The 13,205-nt window shown below is 42.3% G+C and overlaps 1 protein-coding gene across 2 annotated transcripts in view; it reads left to right on the top strand.

Moving 5' to 3' along the window:
- Window positions 1-4,901: 4,901 nt before the first annotated feature.
- Window positions 4,902-13,205, top strand: part of LOC110497518 (RING finger protein 24) — a 60,493-nt gene continuing 52,189 nt past the window's right edge. The window contains exon 1 of one of the 2 annotated variants that reach the window (XM_021573658.3): window positions 4,902-5,441. The gene's annotated coding sequence lies outside the window, so the exon portion shown is untranslated. The remainder of the gene's footprint in view (window positions 5,442-13,205) is intronic. The other variant, XR_016488868.1, reaches the window with a different exon arrangement.

Below are 13,205 nucleotides of genomic sequence, written 5' to 3'. Positions count from 1 at the left end.
AGACATTTTTTGGTACCTTTCCCCAGATCTGTTTCTCGACACAATCCTGTCTCGGAGCTCAATGGACAATTCCTTCGACCTCATGGCTTCGTTTTTGCTCTGACATGCACTGTCAACAGTGGGACCTTATGCAGACAGGTGTGTGCCTTTCCAAATAATGTCCTATTCATTGAATTTGTCACAGGTGGATTCCATTCAAGTTGTAGAAACATCTCAACGATAATCAATGAAAACAGGATGCACCTGAGCTCAATTTTGAGACTCATAGCAAAGGGTCTGAATTCTTATGTAAATAAGGTATTTCTGTTTTTTTTATTTTTAATACATTTTCAAAAATCTCTAAACTTGTTTTCGCTTTGTCATTTTGGGATAGTGTGTAGAGAAGGATGAGGACAAAATATAATTTAATCCATTTTAGAATAAGGCTGTAATGTAACAAAATGTGGGAAAAGTCAAGGGGTCTGAATACTTTCCGAATGCACTGCATATATATGTATATATTCTGGACTCTAACATTGCTCATTCTGGTATTTCTTAATTTCATTATTACATTGTTTTGGGTTTGTGTGTATTGTTTTCTATTGTTAGGTTTTACTGCACTGTTGGAGCCAGAAACAAAAGCAAGATTTCGCTGCACCTGCGATAACATCTGCAAAATATGTGTACGAGACCAATGCCATTTGATTTGATTTGAAAAATAGTTTTGTTTCCTTTTGGTCCAGTTTTACTGGACTAATCCTGTTGATTATATAGGTGACTCTTGACACCTGGGATCTAGGCTAATTCAGTTTGAGTCCATGCATGATGCTTTTTATTGTTCTAGAATCTAGACTAGTCATCAGCACCAGACAGTGTTTGACTGTAGAGCAATATCAGGTTGTGACATCTTAACCACTATCTCAGCTCATTCACTGAGACTGAGATCCCATTGATGACATTGTTAATAAGTGGGTGACTAAATAAAATAATGCTCCATAGAATCTCAATAGAATTATCTCTAGCCAAGTATGTTGCATCAACTTCTATAGGCACATAAATGTAAATAACAAACATACTATGATCGATTCATCTCTATAATAAAATAGTCTGCATGTGAATGCATTCATTTTTATTTATTTTGAAAATGGCTCCGGAGGGAAGGGCTGCCGTTTTATTGGCTCTGAAACAACCGTGCTATTTTGTTTGTTTTTTTGCGTTGTTCGTAACTTGTTTTGTACATAATGTTGCTGCTACCGTCTCTTATGACCGAAAAGAGCTTCTGGACATCAGAACTGGGATTGCTCACCTCAAATTGGACAAAGAGTTCTTCAATGAGTCGGACGGGAGGGATATACCACTACAGACACCCGACCTGGCCCAGATCCCTGTGATTCGCTCGAAAAGGAAATGGAGGTTTCTCAGAAAGAGATCAGGGTGTCTTGTGAGGATCAGGCGATGAGTGGCTAATCTTCCCTTCCCTTTCCTTCCATCCAGCTAGCTAACGATCGAAGGCTGGAAAATAAATGGGATGAACGGAAAGCACATATATCCTACCAACAGGACATTAAAAACTATAATATCTTATGTTTCACAGAGTCGTGGCTGAACGACGACATCAAGAACATACAACTGCCGGGTTATACACACTATCGTCAGGACAGAACAGCAGCCTCTGGTAAGACACGGGCGGGGGCCTATGCATATTTGTAAACAATAGCTGGTGCACGATATCTAAGGACGTCTCAAGGTTTTGCGTAGAGTATCTCATGATAAGCTGTAGACCACACTATTTACCTAGAGAGTTTTCATCTGTATTTTTCGTAGCTGTCGACACACCACCACAGACCGAGGCTGGCACGAAAACCGCACTCAATGAGCTTTATTCCGCCATAAGCAAACCGGAAAATGCTCATCCAGGGTCGGCGCTCCTAGTGGCCGGGGACTTTAATGCAGGGAAACTTAAATCAGTTTTATCTAATTTCTATCAGCATGTTAAATGTGCAACCAGAGGGAAGAAAATTCTAGACCACCTTCCTCCACACACAGAAACGCGTACAAAGCTCTCCCTCTGCCCTCCATTTGGCAAATCTGACTATAACTCTATCCTCCTGATTCCTGCTTACAAGCTAAAATTAAAGCAGGAAGCATCAGTTACCCGGGCTATAAAAAAGTGGTCAGGTGAAGCAATGCTAAACTACAGAACTGTTTTGCTAGCACAGACTGGAATATATTCTGGGATTCTTCCGATGGCATTGAGGAGTACACCAGATCAGTCACTGGCTTTATCAATAAGTGCATCAAGGACGTTGACCCCACAGTGACTGTACGTACATACCCCAACAGGCAACATCTGCACTGAGCTAAAGGGTAGAGCTGCCACTTTCAAGGAGCGTGCTCTAACCCGGAAGCTTATAAGAAATCCTGCTATGCCCTCCGACGAACCATCAAAAAGGCAAAGCGTCAATACAGGACTAAGATAGAATCATACTACACCGGCTCCGATGCTCGTCAGATGTGGCAGGGCTACAAAGGGAAGCACAGCCGAGGGCTGCCCAGTGTCACGAGTCTACCAGATGAGCTAAATAACTTCTACGCTTGCTTCGAGGCAAGTAACAATGAAACATGCATAAGAGCATCAACTGTTCCAGACGACTGTGTGATCACGCTCTCTGCAGCCGATGTGAGTAAGACCTTTAAACAGGTCAACATTCACAAGGTCGCTGGGCCAGATGGATTACCAGGACATTTACTCCGAGCATGCTCTGACCAACTGGCAAGTGTCTTCACCGACATTTTCAACTTCTCCCTGTCTGAGTCTGTAATACCAACATGTTTCAAGCAGACCACCATAGTCCCTGTGCCCAAGAACACTAAGGTAGCCTGCCTAAATTACTACTGACCAGTAGCACTCATGTATGTAGCCATGAAGGGCTTTGAAAGGCTTGTCATAGCTCACATCAACACCATTATCCCAGAAACTCTAGACTCACTCCAATTTGCATACTGCACCAACAGATCCACAGATGATGCAATCTCTATCACACTCCACACTTCCCTTTCCCCCCTGGACAAAAGGAACACCTACGTGAGAATGCTATTAATTGACTACAGCTCAGCGTTCAACACCATAGTGCCCTCAAAGCTCATCACTAAGCTAAGGATCCTGGGACTAAACACCCTCTGTAACTGGATCCTGGACTTTCTGACGGACCAGCACCCAGGTGGTAAGGGTAGGTAACAACACATCCGCCACGCTAATCCTCAACACATGGGCCCCTCAGGGGTACTCCCTGTTCACTCATGACTGCGCGGCCTGGAACAACAACGAGACAGCCTATAGGGAGGAGGTCAGAGACCTGACAGTGTGGTACAAGGACAACAACCTCTCCCTCAACGTGATCAAGACAAAGGAGATAGATGACTGTGGACTAGAGGAAAGGGAGGACCGAGCACACCCCCATTCTCATCGATGGGGTTGTAGTGGAGCAGGTTGAGTGCTTCAAGTTCCTTGGCGTCCACATCACCAACAAACTAACATGGTCCAAGCACTCCAAGACAGTCGTGAAGAGGGCATGACTAAATCTATTCCCCCTCGGGAGACTGAAAATATTTGGCATGGGTCCTCATATCCTCAAAAGGTTTTACAGCTGCACCATCGAGAGCATCCTGACGGGTTGCATCACTGCCTGGTATGGTAACTGCTCGGCCTCCGACCGCAAGGCACTACAGAGTGTAGTGCATACGGCCCAGCACATCACCGGGGCCAAGCTTCCTGCCATCCAGGACCTCTATACCAGGCGGTGTCAGAGGAAGGCCATAAAAATGGTCAAAGACTCCAGCCCCCCTAGTCATTGACTGTTCTCTCTGTTACCGTATGGCAAGAGTGCCAAGTCTAGGTCCAAGAAGCTTCTAAACAGCTTCTACCCCAAAGCTATAAGACTCCTGAACAGCTAATCAAATGGCTACCCAGACTGTTTGATTAGTTGCATACCGGTACCCCCTGTATATAGCCCCACTGTTGTTATTTATTACTGCTCTTTAATTATTTGTTATTCTTATCTCTTACTTTTTGGGAGGTATTTTCCTAAAACTGCATTGTTACTTAAGGGCTTGTAAGTAAGCATCTCACTGTAAAGGTTGCATTTCACTGTAATACCTGTTGTATTTGGCGCATGTGACAAATAAAATTTGATTTGATTTGTGATAATACCCTTATTATCATCATCATCATCATCATAATAATGTCAAAAATGTTAAATCCCCACGCCAGCCAGGCAGACTCTATACTCATCTGTAAACTGGTAATCTCTGTATACCCGTAGTAAGACCCAGTGGTTAATTATTTAAAACACCGTCTTAGGCCTCACTCCCCCCTATCTGAGATACCTACTGCAGCCCTCATCCTCCACATACAACACCCGTTCTGCCAGTCACATGCTGTTAAAGGTCCCCGAAGCACATCCCTGGGTCGCTCCTCTTCAGTTCACTGTAGCTAGTGACTGGAATGAGCTACAACAAACACTCAAACTAAACAGTTTACTCAATCTCTTCATTCAATGACTCAATCATGGACACTCTTACTGACAGTTGTGGCTGCTTTGTGTGATGTATTGTTGTTTCTACCTCCTTTGCCCTTTGTTCTGTGCCCAATAATGTTTGTACCATGTTTTGTGTTGCTGCCTTGCTATGTTGTTGTCTTAGGTCTCTCGTTGTGTAGCGTTGTCTCTCTTATTGTGATGTGTGTTTCGTCCTTTATTCATATTGTATTTATTTTTAACCCCAGGCCCCGTCCCCTCACGAGGCCTTTAGCCTTTTGGTAGGCCGTCATTGTAAATAAAAATTTGTTCTTAACTGACCTGCCTAGTAAAATAAAGGTTGAATTTTTTTTTTTTAAGGGCGGGGGTTCTCCCATCTCTGATGCCAGCACACTCCGTGAGCAATGCATCAATTCATCCTTCCAACCAGAGCACAGCAATCCCGCGTACACACTATACACGACCCTTGTCTCCGTTAAAACGGACTAGGAGGAGGGACTACGAGCACTACGTGCTTGAAGAACCGTTCAAAATTGACCACAGGGATATTGGACACCTGGAAATCAACACATATAGTCGTTTTAGGAGCAGTTGTCGCCTTTAAAAAAATAATCGGTTTAAATTTATCGTGATGTCCGCTTCGCAGTTTTTTTGTTGTTGTCTGTTACAGTGTTGATAAATATTGCCACATCGCTAGCCAGCAAGCCAATATCGAGCAAACCGGAGTCAACAACCAACACCGCGAGTTGAATGAAGACTCTTTGCACGGGCTGTAGCCTGTCCCGTGTAGATAAGACAGCTGTCTAACGTTACTGTCGCTAGTTATCTGAAGTGCAGAGTTTTTTTTGTTTGTTTCATTGGCCTGCTAGTTCTCTCATTGGTATTGGTGAAGAAGAGACGAGCAGATTTTGAGGACGGTATTGATTGGTAAGTGTCGTATTATTTGGGTTGCTTTGCAGTGTCAAACGTGACTGTACATACAGGTTTTTATGTTAATAGGCGTGTTTGCAGTTGGGGTATCGTTGTAAAAATCGGGCTAGTTTATTTGTCTATCTGATGTGTGTGTGTGTGTATATGAATGATAGGGATTATTAAACATTGACCATCATTTCATCGATTTTTCGAAAATACGCCCCCCCCCCCCCCCCCCTCCTCCCCTCCCCTCCATTGACGATGGACGAGCAAAATACATTTAGGCCCATTATTATCAGCTGTGCGTTGGCGTACGTCTCGTTGGCAAAAATGTGATCATATTTTCATAATAACAGTGGAATGTGGAACTCAAGTCAACATTGTATAAGTCGATACAATCAACGTTGTTGATAAGCAGGTGTAGGCCTAACGAGTACTAGCTCGTGCTGTGGATATCAGTCGCTCGTGATAAACTGCTTATTCAATTATTTTGTACATTAGACAGACTGATTTGCGAAATGTGCATTTTCTATGCAGTTTCACTTTTAAAACGCATTGGCTCTTGGTTCAGCAAACCTGAAAGTGAAGTTACTAATTTTGCACGCGCAATAGAATGTTCTAGACCTGCTCCTATTCCAAGTGCTGTTGGCTGTTTTTTTCTCTACCATGCATGTGCTTAGTAAAGTGCTAACGTTATATAAACAAAATACAGCACCCTAACCAATAGCGAAATAATTTTCTTCCCTGTTGACGTAGACTAAATTGTTAAACAGAATTGCAGATTATTACAGGGTTAGTGTCATCAGTGGATGGGAAGAAAGTGTTTTAGGTAACGCCTTAACCCTTACCTGCCCGGCACAGACTGCTGTTTAGTTTATTTTTTATTTTTATGTAACTTTTATTTAACTAGGGAAGTCAGTTAAGAACACATTCTTGTTTACAATGACGGCCTACCCCTGCCAAACCCGGAAGATGCTGGCCCAATTGTGCGCCGCACTATGGGACTCCCATCTCCCAATCCTGGAATCGAACCAGGGACTGTAGTGACGCCTCTTGCACTGAGATACAGTAACTTAGAGCGCTGCGCCACTCGGGAGTTTGAGGATCGCCTTCAGCGACTGCACTTGCAGCATCTACTCTTCCTGGGGTCCACATAAAACTATTCTGGCTATAAACCTGCTATAGACCTCACTGGCTTCTGACTCAAGATGCTCTGCATGTGTCATGCCATGTGCACACAGATTGTTGAATAGCTAAAGGCTTAACTCTGTATTCTCTGTGCCTCAGATTCAGTCCCTTGTGAAAATGTATTATTATTATTTTTTTTTACAGTTTCACTGTAAACCAAGTGTACCAAGAGTTTCACAGTGCCCCCCCCCCCCCCCTCCCCTTATGGGAAAGGCTATTAAGAAGTAATCAGATACTTTTTATTGTGCGCAATGTCCAAAGATGTAGAAAAGTCTAACAGACATCTTGGCTGCTGAGGGATGAATGAACAATAGGAGAGAACACCCACCCTCGGAGAGTCAAGAGTGGAGGATCAACTGCATAATTTCTCTCAAGGACCTCTCCACTTCAAATATGAAATTAAAGGTGTCATGTTCATTAGGGCACAGAACGGAAAAAGGTTTGAAAACGTTTTGGAACGAAAATCTAATGTTTCTCATTGGACAACTCCTGATTCATTCTGTTTCGTTACGTTTGGTGCCTATTGAACATGACCAAGGACTCTAAAGCCATAGGAAGGTGACGCCACCCAAATGCATACCCCGTTTATCAAAGCTGTCAGTCACTGGAGCAGTACAGTAGATGACAGGCTTCATGCTGCGCTCGCTAATCCCAAATTACGAAATTCAGCTGTTAGGAGCAGAGGTGAAAGTAATGCTGTTTAAATAAATAGTGGGGGTGTGCCATACCGGTAAAATATGAGCCTATCAAAGTTAATACAACAAAAACTATAGGCTATTACACCATTATTTAACATGACTGCATGTCAGCCACATGAAGAATGCGCAAATTGATCTGAAACTGGGGAGTATACGCTAACTGAGGCGCGCATGGACAACAGTGGATGGATGATGCATCAATTCAGGCTACAAGTGTAGGCCTATTGACAATCGCAGAATTTCATTACACGTAGGTGTTTTGTGACGGTCTCTTTCCATTCATTAAATAGCAGGTGCACAGTGCACTATTGGGATTTGGATGCTGAACTTATTTTGTGAGTGAACAAATGATTGATTGTTTGACAATCCGGATGAAATCATCATGACTGGTTGTGTTTATGCCACGTTAAAAGGCATAGGCGGCGTGTCCATAAGGCTAGGGAAAGCTAAGTTTTCCCTAAAGTAAATTTAATTAAATTGCCAAAATGTATACATGTATAGTCTAATTACCTTACTCCTGTCTATACAGAAAGAAATACAAATCATTCAACATAGGCTACCACACCAGAAAGTATGATTTGGCCACAGAGGATCATTAGCCTCTTAAAAAACAACCGGTGGATTGTTTTAAATCTTATAGCCTACAGTATGGAAGGGCCCGCAATTTGTGCAGCGCACGCTGCCGATACCAAATAGGTGATTGTTAAGTTGCAACTGTCAGTGCAAAGCAGAGAGAAACAGCCAGGCATATTGCAATGTTTAAACATACAATCGGCGAAAAAAATGTTTGGAACGCAAATGGCTATTGCTGTAAAGAGATGGCAATTAATGAATTGAGCGAACAGTAGCCTATCTTATTGGCACCAACGGAGAACATCGGCCATATCCCCGGCAAGTGTGCATATTCACTACCTTTGTCATTGGGTCAGTGCCACTTTTGGACAATAGTTTCCTCCAGGTTAGCTGGACGTCATATTGTATTTGTTTCCCCTTTTCGTAAGCCGATTTATATGGATCAGACATCGTTTTTATTGATCTGTTTGTCAGTGTCAGCAGAAGAGGCCACCCTGTAATTTTTGTAGTATTAAAAAAAAAATACTACAAAAATGCTCTTGCCCGGTAAGAAATTAAATCTACTTTCACCCCTAGTTAGGCTTAACAACACTGCATTTGACCATAATTGAACATTAAATGAGACTTTCCTGAGGTCTGTCACTGTTAGGGTAAATGCTCCTGCAACCTATTACATAACTGTGTAAATATAGTAAAGTCTAATGATGGTCCGTTGGACCATGTTATTATTTTCCATTGGCGTATTAGGCTGTTGACATGCTAAAAGAATTAAGATATTTAGTCAAACTCTAGCCGTAATATGCTACTTGGCTACCTTGATTTTGAGAGCAATAGCTAAAGCCTGTTTGTTTTAAATGAAAGTAATTGCAGTAGGCTTGGGCGATACCCTGGTATATGGTATATTATAAAATACAGACGATTTTTAAATAACATTTAAAAAAAATAAGCAAAAACATTTGGGTTGGGGGCACCTGGGGGCTGCAGGGTTGAGGGCATCTGGGGGCTGCAGGGGTGCAGCCCCCAATATACATATATTAAGTATAACTATAAGAAATCTAAGATACGTCAACTAAATTAGATCCAGCTCAGGGCTCCAGCTTTGCATTTAGTTTGCTAATTTGCTATCTAAGTGGCTAACTGTCATGATCAAGCTTCTTGCTTACAGCAGAGACATTCTAGCCTGAGTACCAGTCTCTTTAAGTAACGTTCCAGTCCTTGCCTATCCTTGTCATTGCCAAAGAGACTGGCCTTTCTGCGATCTTCAGATATGAACATTATATCATTAATGAGCTCGAGGAGAACAGAGTTATTGATACTGATTCGATAAACCTCACAGCTATTTTCCAAACACAACGATTATCCAATTTTTGGAACTCTGTCGCTTCCCCCCCCCCACAGAACACGTTCGTATCCGGTTGATAAGCAAACATTTTTTTGTTTTTGTTTGTCAAGACAAAACAAGTCTGTCAAAAGTCGCTAACTAATGTAAAATTGTCAAAACTAAATATATACTGCAATTCCAACCACAAAACTTGCAACTAGCAGCTAATTGTTTATTTTTGACTAAACAGGACACCCTCTTAGGCTTACAGATCGATGGCCAAGCCTACTAATGATGACAACATGACTTGTTATTATAATGATGATGATAATAATAATTGTAATAATAACAATAAGAAGGAGATGCAGATAAAGGAGTGTATAGGAGCCAGAGCTGTGTGCATATTATGTGTGACGACACGGGTGCTGTTACAATATAATTTTTCTGCCTGTTTGGAATAAGTGTAAACCACACTAAATACATTAAGTAATACCAGTCTGTTTTTTTGTAAAGCCTTTATTACAGCATAGCAAATATTAAAAACAGTGAAATTTGCCATTGCATGAGCCTTGGCGCTCACAGAATAAGTAGACTATTAAACACGCTCAAACAGGCAACAGAAGCAAGATCTTTCTATTTTCTGTAGATGTATATGGATGATTTATAAAGCCAGGCACATTTAAGTTAGGCTATTGATTATGTATTTATTTATTACACCTTTTAATTAACCAGGTAGGCCAGTTGAGAACAAGTTCTTATTTACAACTGCGACCCGGCCAAGATAAAGCAGAGCAGTGTGACATGCGACCCGGCCAAGATAAAGCAGAGCAGTGTGACAAAAACAACAGCACAGAGTTACACAAAAGCAAACGTACAGTCAATAACACAAAATAAAAGAAAAATAGAAAAATCTATGTACAGTGTGTGCAAATGTAGAAGAGTAGGGAGGTAAGGCAATAAATAGTCCCTAGAGGCGAAAGCATTTACAATTCAGCAGTAATACTGTGCAAGTAGAGCTACTGGGGTGCAAGAGGGTAAGTAATAATATGGGGATGAGGTAGTCGGGTGTGCTATTTACAGATTGGCTGTGTACAGGTACAGTGATCGGTAAGCTGCTCTGACAGCTGATGCTTAAAATTAGAGAGGGAGATATATGACTCCAGCTTCAGAGATTTTTGCAATTCTGTCCAGTCATTGGCAGCAGAGAACTGGATTATAGACCTCATTTAAATTGGGGTTTCTTCTCTCCTCAATCTTCTTAGACAATTAAGCTAAGGCGAAGGCTGTATCCTCGTCTCTGCTGCTGCTGCCGCCTCTGCTACATTGTTCTCACTCCCAATATGCTGGTTAACTTTGATATTATGCACATAGCAACATAGAGAAAGGCGGCAATTCTACGGTGCACTGAAGATTGTTTCAGAACCGAGGACTGCGACCATATCCAACGTGGGAGAAATAGTATTAGATAATAGATTTAGATTTATTGTTGAACCATTCATTTTTTGAGATGCTTATCAGAGTTGGTGCAGTATGCTGACAAACTGGTCTTCAACTTTAAGCAGTGCCAACATGTAAAATCTCGACTAGGGATGGGCATTTTCCATTTTTTGAGTGTTCGAGTACTCAAATGTATTTTCTTTGACTACCGAATGGAGGCCCGCACTGGAAATACATTTGCGCATTTATCTGTATACAATGTCTCGTTTATAATAACCATTACAGATAACAAATCCTAATTGCTAAATTGCCCCATATACACTTACCAGCCAGTTTATTAGGTACATCCATCTAGTACTGGATCGGACCCCCTTTGCCTTCAGAATAGGGCTGGGCGGTATACCGTATTTTACTATATACCGGTATTTATGCACGGGCCGGTTTGGGTTTTTACTTTACCTTCTATAACAGTATTTTAATGTTTGGTTTGTTAAATGTGATACTCCATGTGTAACGTCCATTTTTATAGTTTTCTCTGCTACTTGAGTCATCCCTCTTCGCTCTCTCTCTCTCTCCATGCCGCTTTCCACACAGACCTAGTCCCACCCCCTGTCACTCAAGGAGCGCATTTTGTTGTTGCTTTACCACGAGACACTTTCGTTCAGTCTGCATGGTCAATGCAGCACATGCACACAATGTTGATGACAACAATGTTGTTTCCACTTTGAGCTTAATATAAATCCTCAAGCGTTCTATAATTACAATATTAGTTTGTGTTTCTTACATCTGCAAACAGCTAGTTTGTATTTTCTTAGCATGTTAAGCTAAATCGTGTTAGCCACTAATACTAATCGCTAGTTATCTGGCTAGCTAGCTAATAAAAGTACTGAGTCAGAGTGAACGTAGCTAGCTAATAAATCCTGATACCAGTACCGGTGGAGGCTTAAATCAGCATGTTTGTGCAACAGTATCTTCTAAATCATATGTTGGCTATATTCATAATTTTTTATGTAGCCAAAGATTATAGGGTCCCCTAGGAAACACTGAGCATCACTTTGGTTCCTACCCTGTCACAAGTCGTCCATGGCATTTTCATTCGTTGTAATGTACAGTCAACACTGTATTCAAAGTGCTCACTATTATTGATCTAGAATTATAATAAACTTTATATTATCATGATTCCAAAAGTTCACCCAAGTGTTTTGATCTAAATCGCAATTGCAACATTTGGTTAAAAATAAGGCCTAGTATTTTTGCTCATATTCTGGCAGTGTGGAAATGATCTCAAATGAGTGCAGGAAATGCAGAAATTGATGGAAATGCAGGAAATTATTTTAGGCTGAAGTTGAATTGAACAGCATAAAACAATCCGAATGGCGAAAGACCCATTGAAATAATTTGAAATAATTTAGATATATGTGTTGCCACCCTAGGGTCACGCACTACTCATTAAGTAAATTTAGAACTTTTATTAATCAAAAACGAAAATACCGTCAAAAATTTGAAAAATACCGTGATATGATATTTTGGCTATATTGCGCAACCCTACTTCGGAAAAGCCTGAATTCTTCGGGCCATTCTACAAGGTGTCTGAAACATTCCACAGGGATGTTGGTCCATGCTGACGCGATGGCATCACACAGTTGCTGCGGATTAGACGGCGGTACATTCATGCTGCCAACAGCCCGTTCCATCTCATCCCAATGATGCTTTATTGGGTTGAGGTCTGGGGACTCCGCAGGCCACTCAAGTAAACTGAACTCACTGTCATGTTCAAGGCAATGTCTTTCCACTCCTCAATTGACCAGTGATCGCGTGCCCACTGGAACCGCTTCTTGTTTTTAGCTGATAGGAGTGGAACCAGGTGTGGTCGTCTGCTGCAATAGCCCATCCGTGACAAGGATTGAGTTGTGCATTCCTGAGGTGCCGCTCTGCTCACCACTGTTGTACTGTGCCCTTATTTGCCTGTTTTTGTCCCGCCTGTTAGCTTACCCAAATCTTTAAATTTTATTTTTGTAAATTTTATTTTTTAAATTTTACCTCTTTTTCTCCCCAATTTCGTGGTATCCAATTGTTGTAGTAGCTACTATCTTGTCTCATTGCTACAACTCCCGTACGGGCTCGGGAGAGACGAAGGTTGAATGTCATGCGTCCTCCGATACACAACCCAACCAGCCGTATTGCTTCTTAACACAGCGCGCATCCAACCCGGAAGCCAGCCGCACCAATGTGTCGGAGGCTACACCGTGCACCTGGCAACCTTGGCTAGCGCGCACTGCGCACGGCCCGCCACAGGAGTTGCTGGTGCGCGATGAGACAAGGAGATCCCTACCCGGACAAAGCTAGGCCAATTGTGCGTCGCCCCACGGACCTCCCGGTCGCGGCCGGTTACGACAGAGCCTGGGCGCGAACCCAGGGACTCTGATGGCACAGCTGGCGCTGCAGTACAGCGCCCTTAACCACTGCGCCACCCGGGAGGCAGCTTACCCAATTCTTGATGTTCTCCTTTGACATCTCTCATCAACAAGCTGTTTTTTTCCCACAGGACTACCGCCGATTGGC

This window comes from Oncorhynchus mykiss, chromosome 19, assembly GCF_057628025.1.
Source record: "Oncorhynchus mykiss isolate SJ-2025 chromosome 19, ASM5762802v1, whole genome shotgun sequence".
Taxonomy (NCBI): Eukaryota; Metazoa; Chordata; class Actinopteri; order Salmoniformes; family Salmonidae; genus Oncorhynchus; species Oncorhynchus mykiss.
This window is presented reverse-complemented; position numbering and strand designations above follow the sequence as displayed.